General features: G+C 39.3%; 1 protein-coding gene across 1 annotated transcript in view; it reads right to left on the reverse strand.

Annotated features, from left to right (window-relative positions):
* Positions 1–27436, reverse strand: part of KIAA0586 (KIAA0586 ortholog) — a gene marked incomplete in the record, with an annotated part of 82162 nt that overhangs the window by 963 nt on the left and 53763 nt on the right.

Raw genomic sequence — 27436 nt, forward strand, 5'->3', positions numbered from 1 at the left:
AAGCAAAAAAAAGACAAATTTAAAAATACTTTCAAAGTAATTAAAAACTATTTATTGAGTATCTTCCTATTACATATGTACATTAGTCTCCCGCTGTCTCAAAGATACCACCCATTGCTGCAGTCACACTTTAATACACACAACATTTTATTTGAGCAGATGACCTCCTAGAGGTAGAGTTTTTCCCTTTACTTGTATGTAATAATGTGACCATTGTCTAGCTGCTGTCTAGATTTTATGGAATTAAAAGGAAAAGCTTTCTGTATTTTTAGTATGTCTAACTGCCTACAATGCAAAGCCTTTGTAGTGCATCTCAGATGCAAAAAGTGTTTATTGAGTTTAAAGTGTAGGCATTTGAAGCCTTTCTGAAACAGTGGAGACCAAGGCTTATTACAGGTTTGTGGTCACACCATTCCACACACTTCACAAAAGGCGGTATTCTCCCCAGACTCTTTTAGCTGGGTGCACCACCTGGCAATTTTCAGCAACCACCCGGCTGTTTTTTTGCCAGGACAGATCCATAAAGGACATTGGATGGCCACTGTACACAGGTCAGATTCTCGTCTGATACCAGCCCTGAGTTGAGAATCATGTGATGTGTGTATGAAGCCTAAGTGAAGCAGAAAAAAAAAAGTTGGGTCACCAAGCTGCATGTTCTGTGTGTAAGTCAGAGGATTGGACTGACCAGGTAATAAAGTTTTCCTAAATATACAACATTTCACCTGTTTGTTTAGCGGTTTGCCCGGAGTGATTTGTTTTTGACAGAATACAAGCTAAAAGATAAAATCACACCTGGTATAGTTTGGGGAGTTGAGTAATACAAAAACCACATGAGTTTTTAATGTTTTTTTTATATCAGGAGTGCTCTGTTGTCTTACCTTCTATAAACAGTGTGGACATATCTATCTTTTTCTCTGCATATAGTAAAGAACTACAAAAACCATTGGAGACTTGACCCAATTCTCTCCATCCACGACCAGTTTACAACACCAAAGTCTATGTTTTCTGTACAGACAATGTAGATTGAGCTATCCCAAGTGGTGACCTTAACTCTTTTTTGTAATGGGAGTGTAATAAAGGGAGCAGAGATATCTGTGTGTAAAACAAACCATGAAGTCTGATTGGCCAGTCCTTAGCTTTTTTTCGAGAATATTAGGGGCAAAAAATATTGCAATTGGTAAATACATAAAATCATTAAAAAAAACACACGTTTGTATTTGAAACAAAATACCATATGTAGGGTAGATCTGACCACATACATACTACATATATCTACATAATAAATACAAGCGTCTATATAACACCATATTATCTGTCCTGTGTCTCCAGTGCTATAATCTAGACCAGTGGTTGCCAACCTTTTCGGGTCTACGGACCACTAAATGAACAAACTGCAGACCATGCATGCGCAGGGAGCTATGTGTCACTCAAAGGGGAAGTAATTTCCCCCCAGAGTGACGTCCTGTTGACAGTACCCCCCCACTCTCATGGGAGAGTGGGCGGGTTGTGTCCAGAGACAACCTACCCACTGCCCTGGGCCTGCAATCTGTACAGGAGACGTGGTCTGCGGCTCTGGCCTGTGCACCCCTCCCAACGTGGTCCTTCTCCTGAGCCCGCTGGGAGGTGCAACGGCCAGAGCCACGTAGCACCAGTGAGCCGCCACCGCGTGTTCAGACATTACCCGAAAGTAATGCCTAATAAAGATGTCCCGTGGATCTCAGGGGTTTGTTGCTGGAAAGGATCTTTCATGATCATTTTCAGTGACAGATGATTGAACAAACACTGTTCTGTTCTATGAAGAGGGGAGCGTGAATGAGCAGCACGCTATTATATTGTGCTCTCTGCCATGAAAAAGCACAGTGGTCATCCCCAATAGATTGTTCATAAACTCACCATAGCGGAATAATAGGCGATGTCTGGGGACTGCTTTACATATATCAGAAAAGATCATGTCCCAGTATTTTTTTTTCTGAATGGCAGGCAATAATCCTGATTCCTACTTGGAGTTAGGATTTAGTGTTAAAATGCTTATCCCAAGTAATTCATAGGCTTGGGCATTTTTACACTGAATTCTAAGCCCAGAAAATGTTCTGGAAAATGCCATGGAGGCATATAAAATAATACCTAGCCATTAAGGTCATTGTTAATTGCTTTGTCCCTAACAATAATGCTATTAACATAGACATGGTTAGTTATTGTCACCATCCAGAAACCTGAATAATGCCATGCTTCCATCACACAGGAGGAGGGTAAAGATCGCAGTGCAGAAGACCAGTGGTAAGAGGTAAAAAGTCTTTATGAAAAAAATGGCAATGTTTTTTAATACGCACTGATTTAGCAAATGGAGCGTTAATTATTAAGCAATTCCATCTACTTTAACTTTATGGCTGCAACTGCTCTTTAAACCAAGCACAAGCTGCTATGTTGTGAGCATGCTTTGTACACACCATTCTGTGACCTGATACTCCATACAAGCAAATAAAAAAAAGGGATTTAGCTAATTTAACTGCAGCAATATGGAAAGGGTTACCATAGATCTCCATTTTCGAGTTAATTACTATAGCAATCAACTTCCATTGTCAGCGGAATGCTTGAGGTACACGTTCCTTGCCATACACTGATCAAGCAGCCACTTAGTTCTAGAGGTGACAATGACACTTTGCAGAGTTCTATGTCCTTGAGTGTCTGGCTAGGATCACTGGCAGTGACTCCAATGCCTGACGTTGGCTGCTGTCTGCTTCTCACCCGCTGCACTGTTAGAGGAGGTGGGGGGAACAATTCGACAGACACTTTGCTCCATCTATGTTCATGTTCAGTTGATGTTGCCAAGAAACACGAGATGATTTTGGATTGTGGAACGTTTCCTGCATTGTGTTTATAATTACAGCTGGTGTGCACACTACAGAGGTTGTAATAAAAAAAATAATTTTATAGCAGCTTTAAAGCTTTTGTTTTCTTGTAAAAGAGAAAAGAGCTTCTCCACATGAAGAAACCAACCAATGCATGCCAACTCTACCGCACAGAGCCATGGATAGTCCCGCTAACCATATAAGGAAAAGACAACACAATGTTACATAGTTTAACAGCTCATACATACATTGTCCTGATCACACCTTGTGTACTAAATTGCAGAACTTGGTTGGTATATTTCCTTGCTTGTGCCATGTTACAGATCTGTTTTTTTTTTTTTTTTTAAGGTTCGTCATAAACAGGGCTGGTGTAATACTTCTTTCTCCCCTAGGCCAAGTTCCTTTTAAACTCCCACATGCAACAATAAAAATAACACAATGGTCATATTTACAGAAATTTAATCCAAAGTAACACAATCACGCCCGGTAAAATGTCCAGACAACAGAAGAACTGTACTGTCACATCCACTAATCTGAGAGACAATCAGAACCCTCCGCAGAGACATGATCAGTTCCATACTGACAGCCAGAAACCTCTATTAGTACAATAACACAAGCACAATATATACACACACATATATACAATAATTTCTATACTAATGGAACCTGAAAGACATCTGCAGACATAATCAATACCATACTGACTAAACCAGAAACATCCTCAGACAAAATCAATATAAAAAACTGACACAGGAAAAAACACCTCCGCACAGAAGTATGTGCTGCTGTGTAGGGAGAATAAAGAAACACATGCTATAAATGCATGCAGAACGTTAAGTGGCAATGGATTATTGCATTAAAGGAAATGTAGATCATATTTTATTGCACCATAGTCTCTCTGCTTTTATCCAACAAAGCTGTATAAATGCAGACCTATCAGAGTGTCCATGCTGATCCTGGTCCACTACAAAAAGAACTTACAATGGACATGGGAGCATTAGACCTGCTCCATAGCGTAATAAAAGATCACATATGATTAATATGTGGACGAACAGTTGCATTTCCGTTTTTTATATGGGGAAGGGATGGCAGCAGAAAGCAGGCTGAAAGAGTCAATGTGGCCTAGAGCATATGCTGGTAATGTCTTGGCACCAGACACCACAGGGGACCTTCAGTGGGCTTCTGGGTCCATACTGCAATGGGTCAAAGCTGTTTGGGTGAACCTACGCCATACTGGACAGGTGGTTGTAATATTTTGGCTGTTCGATGTACATATACTTTAAATGCTGGAACCTGATTATACCTACAGATGTTCCTAAAATCCTACAAATCAGACCCAAGAGCTGAGCTAGCAATGGGGATAAAACGTAAAATGAGAATTACAAGGGTGGACCTAACCACTTAAGGAGACCCTATTATCAACCTGAAAAATGCTTTCTTGCCATGTTTTTATTTTTACTTGCACCAGCAAGAGTCAAATCCCTTTTACAGCTTTCTCACTCATTGTTAGACATAGCCTCTTCTTCTCTGGGGATGTCTTGGTTATTTTCAGTGCTGTTCCAGCTTCTCCACTCCTCCATTTACCTCCCTACATAACCCTATGTAGTTTCTATAGGAGGAGTGGATGGGAATACTATAATATGTCACTTGGGCAGCTCTGCGTATGCTGGGGCTGCTAACTTCACATCCAAGATGGATGCACCCTGCAACTCAGGGCTTTATATGGTCTACACAAGGGATGCTTTTAGAAGATTTAGAAGAAAAATATATTTACCTGCTCATATAATCTTACAGGAATAATTTTGTTGTAATACATAATTTGAAAACAGGGTCACTTTAAAATAAAACCTGGTATCTCTTCTATCTAATATAATATTGGCAGACATCTCTATTAATAATTCAGCAGCGCCATATTGCACCTGCAGACCTGAAGGTGCCACTCTAATAGCGTATTCAAATCTTTTAAGTTATTAAAATTTTCATCTCCTCTAGCCTAGTTTTCTTCATTTCCACCCCACCGGTGACGCTATGCAGGCTCAGCAGAGGCCCAAAGAATAAATTGCTCGGCATAGCTGCTGGCGTCACACAGACCACTTAACATTACAATAACTGTAATTTCTGATAATCTCTCCATAGCTCTGTACTGAAAATAAGTGGCTAAATTGTGTAATGGGCAATGCGGGGGGCTTACTCTTTATGGAAGAAGTAAAATCAGCGGCTTCTTTTCACTGCAGGTGATGTTCCCTAGACTGCACCTTCTACAGGCTGTCATTAGCAGTTCCAAAATGATTAGAGTGGGCGAAGTTTACACAGTCAGGCATCCATTTCTAATGGTAACTTCAAAAACTAATTAGGAATTACCTGGAAACTAGTTTAGTATTATAGGGTACAAGACATAGATAGAATGAATCCATTTTGATTGCAGTGGAGAGTTTGATATTCTAGGCTACCTGCTGATTTCAGTTTTTCTCCCATTTACCCAATTCTAGCTATATGGCTTACAGCCAGGGAGATCAGATCAATAAAAAGGGCACTGGTCAATGGAGTCTTCTGTTTTTTTTCCAGGGTACAATCCCTTGTAAGGGATTTACAGTACTTCTTCGGACAAAATACTATAAGTCCTTCCTGTCTTGAGGTGGGATAATTCTATTAGATTTGCAAACACTCAGATTAGATTCACAAACACTACTAGATCCTGTCTATCCTGAGTGGCACCCCCATTGGGTCTGAGTAAACAATAAGTTGTTATGCTACAATGAACACTCACAATCAATAAACAAAGCTTTATTTTTCTAGGTGAGCAGTCTGGCTACAGCATGTCAAGATAGACCAGGCATTTCAGAAAGCATAGTCAGTTCTGGGCATGTAAAAGATAAATAAGACAAGTGAGAACTTAGACCCCCCCCCCACCATGTAATAACAAAGCCAGCTATTTCCTTACTTTGCACCCTTTTCAAAGCTTAGTACAGTGTTTTTCAACCTATTTTACCATAGGGGAACCCTTTATTATGATTAATAATAAACAGTATTTTGATAGCGCCAACATATTATGCAGCGCTGTACAATAAATAGGGGTTGCAAATGATAGACACAGACAGTGACACAGGAGGAGGAGAAGACCCTTCCTCGAAGAGCTTACAATCCAAGACCCTTAAAAAAACTTAGGTCTTCAGGGAAACCCTGCTGTAATTACTATATCCACAGCTAATATTACTAAGCATGGTGGTCAGTAGGAAGATTGCCCCTTGCGCTGCTGGCTATTAGGAAGAATGTCACCCTTACAGATAGTGAAAAAGATAATTAGTGAATGCACAATTTTGCTAATTGCTCAAGGAACCCTGGTTGAGAAACACTGGTCTAGTACATTAAGTACATTGTCAGATGATTCTTGTCCGATTGTCATTTCAGGGCTAGTATTGGATGAGAATCTAAAGTGTCAGACTCTGGCAGATCCACGAACGACGAACGACTGCAATACAAGTGAAGTAGGGGGAGCACAGTGGTGTGCCGCTTACTCGTTCTCCCCCCTCCCCTTTCCATGGAGCAGAATGGTGCTGTAAGTACAGCATTCATTCATGCATCTTTCAGTCTTTTGTTGTTGGAAAGGATCCTTCACGATCCTTTCCAATAACAGAAGTCTAACGTGTGTATGTTGCCTAAGTGATATGATCGATATTCCAAAGTCAGGCTGAAGTTTAAAAACGCTGTGCAAGATTCTGCCCTTCAGATATTTTTTTTCGTGGATAAAAATGGAATTCTGATGATATGTATTTGATCATACACAAGATACAACTTGTTTTTGATTACCGCTATACTATATCACTATTTACCAACATGTTTGATCCATCCACAGCCATTCGGAACCCAGAAAACCAGTCTGTTATGATCATTCAGCTGGGGAATTCAGATTCCCTTTGGAACAGAAATCATATTGGAAGTAAAAATCAAGCAGTGTGTACTAGCTTGTTTACAAAGATACAGATAAAGGTCTAATTTTATTAATAAATCAATGCTAACCTACACAGGAAATGTTATAAGCTATAGTATAGTAAGTAGTATAGTAAGCTAAGTATATAACCACTACTAGCTATAGCTGGGCATTTACCTAAATTTGACATTGGGTTTTTATGTAAGAGCATCTGTTTTTTCCATCAGATTTGTGGCCAGTTTAAATTAAAGTCAGTTTATTAATGATGAAGCCTTTGAACCTCTTATTCCCCCCATGTCCTGGCTCTTTTACAGCACTTTCACAGATCTGGTTTAATATAAAAAATGGGTTTCATAGAGGAGGTTTGGCAATGCAGCTCAAGGAAGGGTAACCCAATGCAATTAGAATATTCTGGAACTCCATTTATCAATTACTAGTCATATTCTATGTCTTGTCCAGCCCCTGCATAACCACACAGATAAAATAAATGCCATTATGGTCTATGTTATGCCATGTAACGGATATACAAACCAATGAACACCACACTACTTTCCTTATTGCATATAAAACACCATTCAATACGTTTAGAAGCTAAATGTGCTAGTAACCCATAGAGTACGACCACCAGCCTATGATGTCACTGTTTCAACAGCTGCTTCTAGGTCTCTTAGATCATAAAAATCTAATTCTTAAAGGGTTTCTAAGCCTTTCCTGCCAAGTGTTTGAAGTTAGGGTGCTGAAAGCTTTTTTTCAAGAGAAATACTCCCAAATCAAGCTAGTGTAATCCACCATGGAGAGCCTTATCTTCTACATGCCAAATGGGGCGGGGGATGTATGGGGGAGTGTAAAGGCCATTCAGTAGCCCTTGTCAGCAGCTATGTGATCGGGCTGCAATATTCATTTCAGTTTCAAGATTTACACAATTTCTGCATTTTGGTAGAAAAGTGTGTGAATCTTAAGTGAATACTTGTCCACTGATTAAAGCTAAGTTGTACAAAATGATAGCGGCTTGTACAGAGATCCCTTTTCGTAACACTTGGTTGTTACATGACAGTGATGAATCTGGGACCTTCACAGGATCTTGTTATAAAATTAGCTGCATCAATTGCTTACAATGAGGGGAAAAGTGTTAAAAAAAATACATCCTATAGAGGAGAAACCTTTGGTGGTCCACCAAAAAATTGGACATTATTTGCAATAAAACAAAAATAATATTCCAATAAATTCCTATATTGTGAATGACAGTTTTCACAAAAGCAAACAAATATTTGTATTTCTTTAGTAATACCAAAGATAATGCAACTAATGATAAAAGTAACAATAGTAATACTTCACTTAACCGTGAGCTGATCAATGAATCAGAGCCTGCACAGCCCTTGTCAGGCACCATTAGGAAGATCATTATTTTACAAATGTATTTATCTTTTAAAAAAAATTTATATTAATGGTCCGCTGGATTTAAAATTATGAATTTAGTGGTCTGTAAGGGTCTTTAAGGTTGGAGACCGCTGCTTTAGAGTAGATGTAAACAATAAGTGGATGACCATAACCGAATATGCAGAAGGAGCTGTCTGCTCACAATTTTTAATTTTTTACCTTCCATTATAAGCTATTTTTTCCTGTTTAGTTTGCAAACATTCATACGTTTTGTGTCCATTTTTTTTTGTGTTAACACAAACTTAATTTTACTGTTGTAGCAAATCACAAAAAAACACTAGTTGTGACCAGAGGATAAAAAAAAAACAATTACTGTAAAAACTGCTCTAGTCTAAGACGTAAGCAACTATAGATTATATATTGTACACTGAGGGTCAGAAATGTGGGGGTTACTGTCTGGCAGGGGTGTCCAGATCACAAGTCTGTATGCATATTTAATAAACATAGAAATAACATGACTGCACCACCCTGATACACTGATTTGTATGACTGAGCCTTCCACGCCTCTACTTTAACTTTTTAACCTTTACAAATATTTTCATTTTAGGCCTCCATATTTTCTCAGTGGGCTGCAGGATATGGATTCCTTTAATCATTTTTTGAGTTGTAGAAAAAAGTTGGAACAGGGGTGAAAGTATTAAACAGCTGCACCTAAATAATTTATCAGTGTAAAGACTTAAAATGTTTTACATGTTTATTACAAAGAAAATGTAGGGGTCATTTATGAACACAGGAATGCAGATTGGTTGCTATTGCTAACTGTATTTATTTAGATCTTAACTTGTACCTAAACTCAGAATTTTCACTTTTCATAAAAGGGTAGACAACTCTTTTAATAAAAGTTAAAACTTAGTTTGTTCATTTTTTTTTTTTTAGGGCAACACCCTTTTTTAAGATAAAAAAAGGGTGTAGCAAGGCCCCTTGGATCTCGATTGCCTAGGTGATCAAGAATGAGTAGGAGCACAGAGCCTTCCGGGATACCTATGTCACGCATCCTGGGAGGCTCTTGGCATGCGCTGAAAGAGTTCCTTCATTAATAGGGAAAAAAAATAGCAAATTGTTTCCCAATCTACATCACCTGATCTCATGCCTACACAGTGAGATCAGGTGGCGTAGGAAGAAGAACCAGGAAGAAGAGAGGAGAAGATGGAAGTGCCTGGCGCTCCCTTTGTACCGGGCCGAACACAGATACTGGGCCGACGCGGGACCAGATGGAAGAAACGCCCCGAAGGACAGACTGATCTGCGAGATTGAAGGTAACTGATTTTATTGTTTTGGGTTAGTTTTGGGTTTACTTACGCTTTAGGAACCTTTAGTTTAGTGCATTGCAGGAATAGGTAAGCTTAGATAGATACCACTGGCACTGCCTTTAAGGGAAAAGAAATACAATTTGATAAAAATATCCAATGTGAATAATGGTCATTTTTTCCTTGGAATTGGACGTCCAATGGAATCAGCCATCCAGTAGAATCGGCCATCCAGTGGAATCTTGCATATGCTGGCTGTATGCAGAAGGGTGTAAACCCCCATGGGTTAAGACCATTAGGTGAGCAACAGTCCTCTTATATCCAAAAAAATGTTCATTTAGATAAAATGCAATTTCTTCCTCCCCTACCATATTATATTAACTATTGTATGCAACAGCTTTGTTTCCCAGAGATCATACTTTGTTTTTATCGCAGTGGCAGTTTCTATTCTGTTATATTAAAAAGATGGCTCAGCAAAGATTTACTCACAGCTCACATTCCCACCCTGTTGGTAAGATCTGCTAAAAACACACCCAACGATTACCTGTGCTTTGAGAACAACATTTGTTATCTCAGTTTTTGTTCTAAGATTAAAATCGTGTTTTTAAAACATGATAATGTATTCTATTCAGTGACTTCTTTTTACACAGCTTGTAGGCACTTCCCTAATATATGCAGAGTTACCAAAAAATAGATAGATAAGTACATAAGGAATGAAAAAACAAGGAACACCTTAAGTACATGCTGAATGATTGTTGCCCAAGATAAATGATCATGATCGACTTGGGTATAAAAAATCTAGCATGTACACAGTGATCCCCCAACATCTTCTTCCGTCCTGGCAAATCCAGGAATGAGCGCTGTGCACTCCTATTAAAGATGACATAGCGGGTGCCACTTACACACTTACCCCTTTCCAAAAATCTGAATAGTGGTGAGCTCATTGGTTCTATTGTCACATATTGTACATATCCTTAGGCCTCGTTCCTGCTAGTGCATTGCATTATCACTACAAGCAGCAACATACAGAACGTGTTGGCGCACTTGTCGTTGGCGACTTGTGTTGGCGACTTGAGTTGTCATTCACTGTTTTGGCACTCCAAACACACCTTTCCAATGCACTACTAAAGAATTACATTTGTGTGTGAGGGCATACTATTTACCCCTGAATATAAGGGGTCTGTAAATGGTGGCAGCAGCCAAAAACACGTAATATATATTTTAACAAACAGAAAAAAATGAATATTTATTGGAATGGCACACATATTACTCCATACCTAATGTAAATACAACAGGTTGGACATTGCCAAACATGGCTGGGTAATGGTACCTGAACTCTAAACCTTGGTTAGCAGCTGTCAGTATATGTATATAATTGCCCTGTTCTGTTTAGCAGTTATAATGACAAATGACATGAAAAGACGGGCATTGTTATGGCTCGGCAATGAGCATCATTTCCCTACCATGATCGAGTTCTTGGCTCCAAAGAAGCCATTTGTATAAATTCCCCTTCCTGAGCCTAAAGAAGGTTTTCTAGGGTCCAGACTGTGCCCCTAAAAGTGTGGGGATTTGACTGTGGCAATGCTATGAGATTCTTCCAAGGCCACAGGAGGATGTGGACAGTTACTACAGCAGAAAACAAAAGCATTATATTAATACGAGAAAACAATAATTATTAAAAAGGTGGAGCTGAAACAACGACAAGAACTCTCAACGCTTTACAAATGCAGATCTTTCACACTCAGCACGGTCTGGCGGAGGGTGTTTTAGTTTATCACCATCCAGGGGGATGGAGGGTAACAGAGAACTGTTAGTGTTGGCAGAATAACAGAGACCTGAAATGAGACAGGAAATGTAATGAAGAACACAGGTGTTTGGGTAAATTATACCTTAAACCAGGCAGAATAATCAGAAATCCCAGTGGTATAAACACAACGGTAATGGAGAGAAAGTACAGAATTTTCACACTCTACACCATGACACTAAATTCATTTAAATGACAATTATATCGCTTTATATTTTAACAGAGGCTTGTGTGTGTATTTTTCTGTAATTCCTATAAGTTTGTTCAAAAAAGAGATGTAAAAGCAATGAAAGTGTAAAATTTAGTGAGCCATGATAGCAAGAGAAAATAAAATGTTACCAAATGAGTACTGTACTTTGTGTACACGGTCTGAAGCTGGCTATTTAGGTTAGAGATTTGTTGGATATATAGAAACGTCAGGCTTTATTGTTGTCCAAGGGCCCCCCTAAACACTAAGTATTTGGTAAATGTTCAGGCCTATGAGGAGAGGGGATGATTTCATTTACTAACATTTTTAAACACTTTCCTTAGATATATTTGTGGCAGTGTTATTTAAAACATGGTAAATACAGTCCCAATTGGGCACAGTGTGTATGTTCAAACTTGTACATCCTAAAACTCACAGACCAGGTTTCGCTAATCAGAATATTTAAACAGCTAAGTCAGAACTCTAACCCAATAACTCAAATCATAAACTTTACTGGAACAAGCAGCAGAAAAAGCAAGTTTGCCACATGTTTCAGGCTCAATAAATTCTATCTCAAGACACATGAAAAATGCTACATAGTATAAATGAATTATATACATATATATACAGTAAAATGTAAGATCTGTTTAAACTGTAAGGACTTCTACAAGCTAACTAGCCTACAATTAGTTGGGAAAATACAAAGCAGCCCAAATCTCACAAGAGAATGTTCTGCCTGCTCTGCATTCCCCAGGAATATTTCTGTAAGAATGGCAACATCCCAGTCAGCATTGTGGAAGACAATGGTCACCATTATAAAAAGATACTAAACTGGACCTCAGATAACAGTAAAAAAAAACAAACAAACAAAAAAAAAAATAAATACAGTACAATTTTGTCCTATTGTACCATTGTTTGAATGGACATGCAATTTAAAGCCTATCCCTGGGCATAATGCAGGTAAGGACATGGACACCCGCAAGAGGACTGGAGAAGACGTTACATAATTAAGAGTGAGCAACAAGCAAATTTTATTCCTACCTTCAGCAATTATTTGGGGGTTTGGTTAGTATCCCAGAGATCAACTTTTTTTGCGCAAAGCCCGTACTATGTTCCATTACCTATAACATTGCTACTTAACCACATCCGAGACTATACCTATTGGGTACATACAAAATTTCCTGACCTGATGCAAGTCTTTGGCTCAGGCTCCACATTCCCCTGGTGCTCCTGTTGCATACAGTTACATTTCCACTTACTTTGGGGCAGAATCCCCAAACATATAAAAGACATGAGACAGACAAACCCCAGTAGCAGGTATTCTCTGCTCACAATGTGATGTATAAAGCTGCAGAACAGATAATTACACTGTAACAGTAATCTTGCCCGAGGCTGAGTAGATTCGCATCTCAAATACAGGATGCTGAAAGGAAATTGCTTCTAAATGACAACCACTATAAAACCAGATCTCAGTAAAGAAATAAAAAAAGCTTTCAGTAAAAACACAGGAATCACTTTGGCCCTAATGATCTAGAAGAATTAGCCCTCATTGAGGACTCTTGTTCAGTGATCATAATATTAGCTTGTCACTCAACAGACTCTTGTAAAGTTATAATCTCCGTCTTGCCACACCTCTTATGGGGGAATTTTTTTTCTAGGAAAAGCCACAAAGTTCCACAAAACCATCTTTAATATTGAGGCAAAATGGCTTGTTTCAATGCTTGCGATTAGCCCAAAGGCGATTTATTGTGTTTATTGTTTCGCTATAGCAACATTTATCTGAGTGTTTTCTCCACAAATGCTTCCATTTAAATATGGTTGCTTTCATGTACACAAGTAATCTAAAACTGTAAACAGAAACAAGGATCTTTAAACATCAATGCACTGAAAACAATACTTATATTTTACAGAGCACACAATATAAAATAAAACACTAGATAGCTGAAAAAATATCCTTTTGGTGGCCCCCTTTCAGAGCTTACTGTAGGGAACATTCCATAGACCAAATTAGTTTAGTGTTAGGCTACGTACACACGTTAATTGATTCTCGTCCGATAATCACCTTAGGGCTAATACCTGACGAGAACCTGGCGTGCACAGCGCTCGTGGTCTGTTGTCCGGATGACCGTTCTGGCGGACCCACAGATGAGGAACGATCGTAATGAAAGCAAAGGGGAGAGCGCAGCGGGGTGCCACTCGGTTGTTCTCCACCCTACCCTTTACAATTAGCAAAACGACACTGTATGTGCAGCACCTCTTCATGCACCGTGCAGTCTTTTGTCGTTGGAAAGGATCTTTCACGATTATTGCACGTGTGTACGTAGCCTAAGTGGCATGCTATAGACCAAATTACCTCTCCCCTGTCTTCTCCATAGAGCAGAACGGTGATGTATGTACAGCACTCGTTCATGCATCATGCAGTCTTTTGTTGTGAAAGATCCTTTCCAACGACAATTATTGCACATGTGTATGCAGCCTTAGTGGCATACTATAGACCAAATTACTTTATTCTTCACTCCTGCAGACTTCTTTACGTCCAGACAACCGGTTTTCTGAAGCCAACCAATCATCTGGCTGCCCCTTTACAGAGGTCATCATACACGATGTAAGACCTGTGGTTCTGCATTATATGGAGGTATAAGACCATCCCTATTTAATGTACAGCGCTGCGTAATATGTTGGCGCTATATAAATCCTGTTTAATAATAATAATCCTTATTAGAAGAGCGAATGCCTTTAGGGAAACAAAGTGTTCCTTAGGAATTCCTCCCTGTTTTATCCACCTAAACCTAAAATAAGCATTGCATCCCTACCATATGGGGAAGGGGGGACCAACAAAAGAATTTTATCTGCTGAGATTCAGAGTGAGATTTGGTGATGTCACTACTGTTCTTCTTGCTTGAAGTTTGACATATAGTTTTTGACAGAAAGCGAAGACACTTCCTCCATGAAGATGGCCACCTTTATGCTTAAATACAGCGTAGAACAAGGGATGGTAAATGTGCAATGAGTAAAATTAGGTGCAGAGAGGCCATAAAGAATACTGGTGACTAGTCTTTTGCCTTTTTGGAGTTTAGTTCCTCCATCAGAATAACTTTTTTTTTAAAATGTGGAGACTAACCTGTGCTAAACAAACTCTAGAACAAGTTAATAATATAATGCAATACCTAAAAATGTAGAGGTGAGGTACACATTGGGGTCGACAAGAGTTCTGTCTGTGTCCTCTCGTGTTCCCTCTTTGACAGCTAAACACACAGAAAACTTTTTTGAAAACTATTGAATATTTCATGTTAACTTTTCAAGTTAAACTTTTTAAGTTATATGCAATTTAAAGTGATCTCTAATCAATATTCACATATCAAGCTATAAGATTTTAAAATAAAAGCTGTAGCCACAAAAAGTCAGGGAGCTGGCAAAGCACTAGTCACCAGTACTGCATGTGGTCTCCTGCAGTTAACTTTACTTTTTATTGGCTTACTATGCATTGTTCTGCAGTGGTGGCCATTTTGGTATGGGCAGAGCTTTACTTCCTCGCATCAGAGCCTCCAGCAAGGAGAACAGTGAGTAGCTCAGTAATGATATTTCCAGGTCTCACTCCGTATCTTCTAAGACTAGCAGTCAGAGGGAGCAGTGTGTTACATTTCACACTGCAAACATACAGGTTTGGAGCTGTAAGCACTGCCTAGGCACCTCACATGTCAGAAAGTTTAATTATTTTTGTTTTTTACATGGAAGTAAATGTCTTTTTTTAGTACTGTTTTAGGCACAATTAACATTTCTAAACATTCCCTATACCATATCAAATGTTTACTTTTTGAGTTCAGGCCACAAAAAACAAAACCACCATAAAACATCAAAGGGATATAAAAGATACAGTGAATGTTTTTTCATAACTGTGGTTTTATTTATCAAAACAACTTAAGTCTTTCAGGAAGAACATAAATTATGTGGGTAGGGTTTAAGGACACGATAAAGTTTGGGAAGCAGTGGGGAGTAGTGATATCCTGGTGACAATAGAAGAGGTAAAGACATAAAAATGCTGGCGCGTACTAAAAATAGGCAGTTACTTAACGGGACAGATAATGCGCTGCCAATATCTTCCTCCCACAGCGTCAGTCTCAAATCTTCTGGCAAACACCTCTGTTTTATTTACTCTGATATGAGGATTGAAGTCTCCCACTAGGAAATCATTCCAAAAGTGTGAGATATCCACAAATGACTGCAAAGAGCTGAATTTATCTGCTTTATGACAGACACTGACAGTGGGGAAGATTAGCACCTCTTGCAGAAGTCAGAGTCCGCTCTGTACTATACAGAATATATGGCCGGCTAACAGACACCAAGATGGCGCAGTAAGCATGTAAACTGCTACAGTCTGTAGGTGGTGATGATGGATCATTCAAGTGGACTCTTATCCAATAAAAAGGACATTTCTTTAGATAAAACTGGACATACAGAGTTCTATTTGCTCCTCTATTAAGAAACTGTTTTAACTACTCCCTGTGATATCACCAGGCTTCAAGATCTTGCAGATCCAGCCCCAGTTCTTGGTAATGCAGATATCCCCCCCCCCTTCCCCAGAACTGCATTTCCCGGGAGCCCATTCCCAGCACAAAGTGTGCCGGCAGGCTCTTGGAATGTAAAGACAACAGGAAAGAAATCAATGTGTTCATGTGCAGAGGGACAGAAAAGGGTGGTGATAAAAGTTTTGCAGTCCCACAAGGAAGATCTCAGACAGTGCTGACAACACGGCTTTGAATTTTAGTGCAGAATGAACAGTGAGGTCAGTGGACTACAGAAACTAGGGGACCACTGGATTTCTAGTATGCAGTGTCTTTTGCCAATGACGGATATGCCAAATTTGAATTGCAGAGGTATGCCAGGTTTTCTTTTTCCTTTAACATTTTGCTCAGACATGTAGTTTTAAGCAATTACTACATTTACCATATTTCTTGTTAAATACAAAAAGCTAAGTAGACCTAGGCAGGTACTGAGCTGTGCACTGCATACAAAGTGTCGAGTCCTGTAAACGTAATGCATGGGACTAATGAGCTCTGTTGTTAAGGTGCACTGCAGGATGAAATGTTCCTGTTGGCTGATGGATGTCAGGGGTTGGTACTCTCCTCTTGGGATCATCAACACCAAACAGGGATGGGGAGGGGCCGGGGACATAACTCCTCCTTTAAAGGTACATAAAAAAAAAAAACTTTTTATTCTACATATACATTTTTTTGCCTGACTTCCACTTTTAAAATTCAAGATTAGGCAGGGTTTTATTGCAGAAAGACTGGTGATGGTCCATCCGCAATAAAACATACTTAAAAAAGCGCACCTAAACTCAGAAGTTGTTTGTGTTTTTTTTGTAAGTTAAATACCCTTTGGAAGGAACCTCCCAATGGATTGACTGATCTGCGGGATTGAAGGTAAGTGTGCATTTATAGTTTTGGGTTTACTTCTGCTTTAACTGCCCGATTGCGGCCTTCTGTCAAAAATTGATGAGCTGTGCATACCTGGTGCGACCTGGCTACCCCTTCTGCCTCTGGGACCAAATGAACACCTTTGCACCTGCACAGGAGTTAGGCCAACCTGGCCTGGCCAATCAAGATGGCCAAAGATCAAAACCAGGAAGAGGAGAAGAAAGAAGATGGCAGCACTTATGTTAGAACAGGGACAGGCAAGTGTATTTAAAAAACTGTAAAACATTTTTTAAAAAATTAGGCAGAAAAGGTTATTTTATTGCAGATTTTGTTGTTCTGCAATAAATGACCTGCCTTTTTGCATCTAGAGTTTAGTTTTACTTTAAACGAACCAATAATTTCAAAATATCCCTAAACCTAACAAAACAACATTCTCATAAGCAAACACATATCATAAATGCTGAAATGTTGCAGTGTCAAAATCTAGAACTGTAATATCTTTACAATGTAAATTTTGCTCCCACATTTTGACAGCAAGGGAAAAAAAACTAGATTTTTCAGCAGTTTATTTGACACTACAGTCGCTTTAATTATGTGCACAGACATTACACCACTCACACCTAATGTCCTCATTAAGTGGTTTACACGCCTATAAATGTCCAACATCTTCATTATAGCTTCACCTTTTATTAGTGCACTGTTCAGGTCAGCCACAGGACAATCGCATTTGTCAAGTGACTCACTGCTAGACTTGTTCTCATGTGTAAGGTGTCATAACCCTCAAATGGCTGCAACAATGATAATCCTGGGGCCCTATGACACATTATATAAAAGAAGAATTATATACTGAACCACTGACTATGTGGACTGGGGTATTGTCATGCACGTTATAAAAATATAAGACTTCACCAGACAGACTGTCTTTTACCATACACTTGAATGACACATGAAATACACATAAATAAAATTAAAAAAAAAAATAATAATTTACATGTGCTCTATTTTGAATATGTCATGGATGCTTTTTTATTTTATAGGGTTCACAGATATGACATGTAAACATGGTGTAATATTAAAAGATGAATTTAGGACTGATATAAACAAACAATCAGGTAATAGAGTATTGCATAAAGAAGAATATTGCATAAATAGAATATTGCATAAAGCAGATCTAAACAATAAACAATTTTGAGAAGGCAGGTTCTTTATTTCAAAAAGAATGGCAAGCTCAGCAGTAGAAAAAAAAACTCAAAACTTTCCTGTTTTGCTTCACTTTTGCTAAATGTTTATTTTTTTATTCTTTTTGACAGTAAAATTAATTTTGATTTAAAAGAATAAGGTAAAATACAACTAAAGGTTCTTGTATGACAGGCTTAATAAGTACGCATGTGACACACATAGTTCACAAAGTAAGCCAATAAATACTTTTATCTTTCCTGCTTGAGCCAAATCCTCCTTCGTTTGTGTCTCAGATGCTCCCCCATGCAGACATTGCAGATCACAGTGGGAGAGTTTCAGTAACAGAGGTAGTGCTGCCAATCCAGAGAGCAGTGGGCAGGGCCTGATGTGGTCAGATGCTGGTTGACAAGCTACAGCCTACAAATCAGCAGAGACAATGCTGAAAGCCACACCCCATGCAACAAAGTCTTGGTACTGCAAGCTGGAACAGCCTACAGGGGAATGACAATGCTGCTCCGGATTTAGGAGCAGTGCAGCATCCTTGTCACACTATCACAAGAAGGACTAGAAAGATAATCAAATATTTTATTTTGGGGAGGGATAGACTAGTAATAACTGTAGGCACAGCTGTATAATGGAAGATGATGTCCTATTGGTTACAATAATGTACTTTGAAAGTTACATGTTTTATTAAATCAGCTCTAATGTCTTTGCTGAGGAAGAGGTTCCCCAACGCCTTCTAACAAATTTTTAATCAATGCCTGCTTAGCAACTAAATGTGATAATACAACAAAAGTAAGTTATTTTTATGTACTTTAGTAGCATGCAGAATGCAGCCTTCTTTAGTTAAAGAAATGTTTGATTCCTTTAGTTCCTTCTCACCATAATCAGCATGGTCATACTTTCTCATTTAAAGCGTACCTAAACTAAGAATTTTAACATAAATGGGTAGAGTAAAAATTTTATGAAGAGTAAAAATTCTGTTGTTTGTTTTTTAAATGCAACACCCTTTTTTTTTTTTTTTAAAAAAAAAGGGTGCAGCACTGCCTTCTAAAACTGAATGGGAGCGCAGAGATCCCAGAAAAAATTGCAGATTTCACGCATGTAGAGTCACATGTCTGGGTCGGGTGATAGAGGAAGAAGAACCAGGAAGAAAAGAAGATGGCAGTGCTGGCCCAAAGACGGGTGTCGGGATGACGCGGGAGCCGACGGAAGAGATCTCCAGATGAATCGGATTGCCCTGCGAATAAAAGGCAAGTTTTTTTTTTGTGTTTTGGGGGATTTTAAGTTTAGTTCCTCTTTAACCTTGGCAAAGCCTGAGACACAGAACCTGTCATGGCAATGAATGCACAGAGGTGTGACAGTCCTCATGCTAACTGGTATGTATAGATTATTTGTTATAAATGGACGAGGCAGTTCAAGTTCTAAGTTAGTATTTCTCGAGTAATAGCTTCAAGCTGTACAACACAGCTGTATGGACCCAGACACACATGCTATCCCAGTAATGCTTTGATAGCAGGGGGCCCTTGAGTGTCAGGATATAGAAAAGGCAGCAGTTGCTGGCTGTGAAAACAGTCTGATGCAAACCAGATGGGGGACTGACTTGATGGGCAACACAAAGGAAAACAATTGGCTCATTCACCAAAGTCAGACCACTACCCCAGAGAATAACCAGAAGACAATAAGACAGGCACGACTGATGCAAACAAGCAACGGCCATGTGGCAAAGCTGGAAAATAAATAGATTTCTCCCCACACCGGGGCTATAAATGATCTCCCCTTGATTGCAGCTCGTTAGACTTTTATTTCAGGCATTGCAGGGGATGTATGTACAGAGCCGTATTTAAAAAGAGGAATAATCAGGACAAGGCTCCAGTCTCCTTGCTTGTCAGACATGTTTATGGCATCAATAAATGACACCGAAAACTATGCATGCAGACTGGACATGACTTGGTGCTGAGAGTTCTGGTGGCGCCACCTTTACAAAAGATAGATCCAGAGGTTTAGCACCTGAAGTTAAAGCAAACCTTCGATGCAAAACAGGAGAGACAGCCTTTCTTAAATATAGATTGCTTCAAAATGTTATTAATCAAGAACCCCTAACCCCCCCCCAAAAAAAAAGTGCTACTGCCCTAGCTTTCTAGGAGGTGCTGTTGAGTCAACCTGTCTGTTGGAACGGGAGAGTTCGTAAGGATGCCCTCCAAAAATATCCCCCTCCTATTGTATGCTGCTTCCCCCCCCCCCCCCCCCCCCCCCACCTCTTAGATTGTAAGCTCTTTTGGGCAGGGTCCTCTCCTCGTTCTGTGTCAATATTTGTATCTGTCTGTCATTTGCAACGCCTATTTAATGTACAGTGCTGTGTAATTTGTTGGTGCCATATAAAAATACTATATAATAATATTACATTGCTGAAGAGCTTTGAATGCCCAGGTCTGCCAGAAGGCATAGTGATTTGGCAGCACCCCGCAGAAGCATAGAAAGCTAGGTCTGCCTTTGGTTTCCATACATGACAATAATGGACACTGCGCACACATGGATCATAATCTGATATTATTTATCAACATTTGCTTCTAAGATATACTGTTATCACCAATGTTATCCTTTATTTTTGCATCTCAGTGCTGTTGCTCACAACCAACCTCTTTCAATTCTTGCTAATATGCACTTGTTCCAGTGTCCGCTTCTTGTTATAGAAACAATGGTCAAATGCACTAATGCAATGTGAGTCTGCAATGCTGCTTTTAGACTACAACTGATGCATTTTACTCCTTAACTGTGCCTGAAAAAGGACCTTGATTGGAAGGGTTACCATGTGGTATTTTAATGAAAGCTGCAGATTTAAAAAGAAGATATTACATTACAAGGATCAAGATCATGGCATTTTAGTAATCTACTTTACGGGCAGCCTATTTATTATTAATATTAATAAACAATATTTATATGGCGCCAACATATTATGCAGCGCTGTACATTAAATAGGGGTTGCAAGTGACAGAAAGACACAGACAGTGACACAGGAGGAGGGGAGGACCCTGCCCTGAGAAGCTTACAATCTAAGAGGTGGGGAAAGCAGCATACAATAGAAGGGGGGTTATGGAATGTTGGAAAGTAGTGAGGGTTTAGGAGACAGAAGACGGGTAGGCAAGTTTGAAAAATGTTATTAAGTGCTCTTTTAAATGAGCAGAAAGTAGGAGGAACCTGAATGGGACTGATCCTATGCAAAAAAGTCCCATACATTTTTGCCTTACATTACAACAATCTGATTCTCGGAGGGTTAAAGTAGCTCAATCTGAAGATAACCCACAAGTGGCCGACAACACACTTTACGCTCAATCCACAAATTTTAAAAAACAAGAAAAATGATCTTGCCGATATTTTCATCTAAAGTCCTGCAAGGATCTGAAAAGTACACTCACATGGCCCTAATAAAGATCTTTTATTCTTGTGTTAAAGCTTTGTGACGTGAACTTGATATAAATCACATATATTGTAAGCAGGCTAAGCAAACTGTTAAAACTAGGACTAAACATTCTAATAGGAGCCTGCAGGGTGATTACGAAATGAGTTTATCTCTATTTTCAAAGGCAGGAAAACAAGCCAGGTGTATTTGCTACATGTCAAAATATAGTAAATAATTCAGTGTACTGGAGAAGATGCTGCTTTGCTAAGTTCCAAGCATGGTTTTGATGCAGCTTGTAAATGCAATACAAACTGAATGCAGTAAAAACACTTTAGAGGTGTGCAGTGTAAAACAAACACATTGTAATTTGTGCAGTGTCACCTTTCATACTGGGATTTACACTTACCTGAAACATAATTCCACCATTTGACTAGTAAGTAACAAACCAAACTTCCTGGGGAAAAACTAAGATCTACAAGCTAAACAATTCACAACTTGTAAGCTTGTCATTCTGCTCAGAAGAGGACCTGTTAAATGTACAAGAAGGTATGAAATCATGCCTGAACACATGACAGCGTAGAATGGTGTTATGACTTCATCCTGTATGAAGAGATGTTGTCTCTCTCGCTCTCTCTCAATTCAAATGGATGGAAAATGTGGCTGTATTTGTGTGTCTGCAGCCATTATACGAGCAATTCTTTTGTTCTTCAAGTAATTGAAATGTTTAGTATACATGGAAAATGTGGGTTTGCTAGTTCTGTACATACATGTGGGTTGCTTACACAAATTACTAATATTAATATTAAAGTGCACGATTCATGTGATGTGTATAAAGAATTGATCAAATCTGACTAAATTCTCAACATGTTCCACCCAAGAAAAATAGACAAACCGAACACTACACAGGTTTTGAGACTTTAATATTTGATTGAAATGGTCATTCTAGCATAACATTGGCAGCGGATATGCTCATGTGTACAAGGCTTTATAATTGTAAGTATAAAACTTTGGGAACAGATAATAGTCTGAAGGGGCTAGGTCAGGTGAGTAGAGGGGATGGTGGACCAATTGGAAACCCAGGGTGTTCAATTTGGCAGCCACAATGTTGGATGAGTGCACAGGTGCATTGTCCGGCAAAAAAAAGGATCCCTTTGGTCAACTTTTCACGGCGTTTCGTCCTAATTGCTTTCTTCAGCTGGTCAAAGAGGTTAGCATAATACTGTCCGCTGATACTAGAGCCCTGAGGTAGGTAGTCCAACAACAGAATACCGTCTTTGTCCCAGAAAACAGACACCATGACTTTTTTGGCCGATTTCTGGGTTCGGAACTTCTTCGGCGGCCGGGACCCGCTTTGGCGCCATTCCTTTGACTGTTCCTTGGTTTAAGGATCATAGATGTCGAGCCAGGTTTCATGTCCTGAGTCCCTAACCTAGCCAAAAAGTCCTGTGCAGCTTCAAAATGGGCCAAAACAGCTTTGGATGCTTCAACTCGTTCCTTCTTCTGATCACTGTTCAAACATTTCGGCACCCACTTCGCTAAAAGCTTGCGCATGTCTATGATAGTGGTGATAACAAACCCAACATGCTCCTGTGAGATGTCAAGTATCTGGGCTATGTTTTTTACAGGTATTTGCCGGAAATCAATAATCAGCTCATGGACAGCATCACAGGTTGCCGGGTCAGTTGAGATTGCGGGGCTCACTGCGGGGCTCATCTTCAACGGTGAAATGCCCAATCTTGAAATGAGATATCCAGGTTTTGACAGTGTTGTAGCAAGGACACTTCTCTCCCAGGGTTTGTGACATCCCAGTGTGAATGTCCTTTACTGACTTTCCCTGGAGAAACAAAAACTTCATGACGGCCCGTAACTCAAACGACGTGAAACTTGCTTGTGCCTCTGCCATTAAAGCGTCTCACTTAAAGAAAAAACTGTTTTAGGAATCGCAAAGACCTGATATTTGCACAGTTACATACTAAGATATTAGGCTGCCATATGCCCCCACATTCATTTTTCTATTTCATCTGGAAGGGGGGAAAGCCAGGAACTTCTCAGCACCCCCCATACATGCTAGGGATGCATACAATCAGCAAGCTGCTGCTACGGCCATTGTCATGCTACTGATCAATAAACTCCCCTAAGGCCTACTTGGTGGCCAACCACATACCCAAAGCAATATCATCTTCACAAACTCACATTACAAACCAGTCTTTAATTCTTTGAATTCCTGTAGAGTTTAGAACGTCGCATTGCTGACCTCCATTTAGAATGGTTGTTTCCTTGGTTATTGTGCGCTCCTCTAACTTTTAAGTCAAAGACTTGAAACAAGTGTGCAGTTCAGGCCCACTTCTACATTTTAGTTCTGGGTCAAATTAGCATTTACAAAATAAGTCAGCACAGGCTGTCCTCATGGATGTGTACAAAAAGCTTCTGAAAAGCAAGCTTGAAGCAGCTCAGTTAAATTCTCTAACAAAAACGTCCCTTTCAGTATTGGGATGTTAAGCAGATTTTATTGCAAGTGCTGACTTTTACTTGACTGGCTAAACAAGATAAAAGTGGACTTTAGTAGACTGTCAACAAGCTTTAAGTTGTGCTGAAGCCTTCTAAAGTCTGCATATATCTAAACCCAAAAAGAAAAGCATCATATATTCTAGATTAGCAGTCCTTCAATGGTATGGCTGTATTTTATTTTCAAGGCAAGAACATTTCCTAGATTGTAAGTTCTTCAGGGCAGGGTCCTCTCCTCCTCTTGTGTCACTGTTTGTACCTGTCTATCATTTGCAACCCCTATTTAATGTACAGTGCTGCATAATATGTTGGCACTATATAAATACTGTTTAATAATAGTATTAATAAATAGGCTGCCCGTAAAGTAGATTACTAAAATGCCATGATCCCGAGCCTTGTAATGTAATATCTTCTTTTTAAATCTGCAGCTTTCATTAAAATACCACATGGTAACCCTTCCAATCAAGGTCCTTTTTTAGGCACTTCCTGTTAAGAAGTAAAATGCTTATCTATCATATGCATCAGTTGTAGTCTAAAAGCAGCATTGCAGACTCACATTGCATTAGTGCATTTGACCATTGTTTTTATGACAAGAAAGAGGTTGGTTGTGAGCAACAGCACTGAGACGCAAAAAGAAAGGATAAAATTGGTGATAACAGTATATCTTAGAAGCAAATGTTGATAAATATTATCAGATTATCATGTTTTCAAAACTGGTATTGCATTATATATATATATATATATATATATATATATATATATATATATATAATGTTCTAATACAGTTTAGAAGAAGAATTGAATAGAAGAATAGAAGAATTGATCCCAAAGGCCATCTTCCTAAAGTCTACAGTGGTCAATATACAACCTCTTGCCAGACTTGGGAATGTCCACCCCAGGCGGCAGAAATTGCTTGTGTGTGGCCCACTCTAGTACAGCAGACAGAACACTCGAACTGTGAACAGAATTGCTGCCTCTGCTTTAAATGTTATTGTTAAGTCTCTGGAATGTAATTGTGCTGAAAAAGAAAACTCATAATCTAATCAGCAAGTGTATGTGTGATGTGTTCTAGCCATGAAGCCTGAATGGTAATGTTCAGCCAGGAAATGAGGACCAGCTGACACAAAGCAGGGGGATCTCAACTTATCAGATTGTGTCCCAGCCGTCACATACAAAAGTCACACTGGCACAATGAAAGTATTGATACGATCTTCAGCTGCATCAGGTTAGGGAATGTCTGGGTGTTAAGGCAATATGTGGTTGCAGCTTGCACAGTAATAACAATAAATCAAACAATTTTCCCCAATTACTTGTAGTAATTCATATTTAATACTACAATATTTCATTTTACAATGTGCACATCATAATGGGAATTTCGGCCCCCTCAGCATGCATACAACATATGAATGAATACCCATTTTTTTCATATGTAAAAGGTCTTCAAAACCATTGTATGTTTTATTAATATATTACAAGCAGCCCACTTGTGTTTCCCATATAATATTGTGGAACAGCTACTGCACTTTACTGGTCAGTGAGCCCTGTTCTGTCATTATTATAATTATTGGCAATGAATACCTTATGGATAACTTTCTTATGGATTTTCTAAAACTTCTATAGTGCAATTCTAATACTACACAGTTTGCATTAGACGTTTCGGCAAGTTATTTAGAATCATTTCTGGGCTGTGGTGAGGGGTCGGCATTATCTGGGCTTTTTCTCCTAAAATATACTGTCCAAGGACTCCGTCAAGAATTTATAATCTTGGTAGAGGCAAGAGCATTGAAGGAAGAGGAGAATCGCTGAATAGCTGTTTTTTGTATTTCCATCTACCATGGGCAAAATGCCAGTACAAGGCGCATGGGCTTACTTACATTATGTTATACGTTTATTTATAATCTGTTAAAGGGTCTTTATCAAATTGTTTTGTATGTTTAAAGCATTACTTTACAAAGTTCACTGCCCTGTCCCCAACTGTCCTGCCAAGCAGAACACAATCCAATGATCCTAGCATAGTCAAAGTCTGTACATACAGTAATGCCGTTCTGCTCTATGGAGAGGGTAGGGAGAATTACGGAGCGGCACCCCACTGCGCTCTCTCCCCATCACTTCCATTACGATCGTTCATCCACCAGGACGGATCCATGAACGACCAACGATGAGTGCTGTACATACATTCAATAATTGTCGTTGGAAAGGATCATTCACAATCCTTCCCAACAAAAAAAGACTGAACGAGCAATGTACCTATACCGCTGTTCTGCTTTATGGAGAAGAAAGTAGGAAAACAATAGAGCGGCACCCCGCTGAGCTCTCTTCCTTTCACTTCCATTACGATTGTTCGTCGTTCCTGGATCCATCAGGACAGATCTATGAATGATGAGTGATGTACACATGCCAGATTCTCGTCCGATATCAGCCCTAAGGCAATTATTGGATGAGAATCATCTGATGTGTGTACGTAGCTCTAGAGGATACATTTATTGTTTTCTTTAAAGAAGTCCCACCTTGCAAATGTATGGTGCAAGCTTGGCACCTAAAATATACTAAAAGTGTCAAAATCTAGTAAAATACAATCACACAATGGAATAATGTTCAAAAAAAAAAACTTCTTCTTGTACAACATGGGAAATTATCCTAGTTAGATGATCAATACAAGGGAAAGGACAGATCTCCTCTTGTGTGCTAGGAAGGTGGGGAGGTTAGGGCAAGAAGGGGTGGACAGGATACTCTTTCATGTCTGTGATATTCTACAGCTGCACATCCACCATACTGACAGGCTGGAACAGAACTACTCATTGTTAATATGCTGACTTTGTTTATATCTAGGGAAGATGAAACAGGCACCTTAGGGTGATCAGTCTTGCCACAAGTAAAAAGTGTGCAGAGAACACTGCTCCACTGTTCACTCATCTCTAGAAACCCCGGCTCTCTCTCACTTTAACAACCGATATAGCTACTGAAAGGGCCATTAAACCAAAATCACAAGATGGTTTAAAAAAATGTACACACTGAAATATTAGAAGCAGGATATAGACAAATATTGCTTTAACTATGACTAGCTTAAGGGCCTATTTATAATTCTCATAGTATTCTGCAAATTACAAACCATGCTGAAGGTAGGAGTACCATAACTCAGATTGCAAAGTGCTGTTACACGCTTCGGGCACTGGGTGCCTTGAAGGGTATCTTAACTCCCGTACAGATGCCAGATTACAGTTGCTGGAAACGCTATTTTGTGATGATTTCCAGTGACAGATGACTGAAATAGTGTAAACACAGCGCTATTCTGTTCTATGGAGAGGGGAAGGGAGAGGACGAGTAAGTGGCACTTCCCTGTGCTCTCTTCCATAAGAAAGCACAGTATCTGTGGGCCGCTGTACACACACTAGATTAGATTTTCACAATAGCTATCATCTGATATGTGTATGTAGCTTTAGAGACATAGTAAGGACATAGAAGGGAAGGGTTAGAAACCTTGTA

Source organism: Pyxicephalus adspersus, chromosome 12, assembly GCF_032062135.1.
Source record: "Pyxicephalus adspersus chromosome 12, UCB_Pads_2.0, whole genome shotgun sequence".
Taxonomy (NCBI): Eukaryota; Metazoa; Chordata; class Amphibia; order Anura; family Pyxicephalidae; genus Pyxicephalus; species Pyxicephalus adspersus.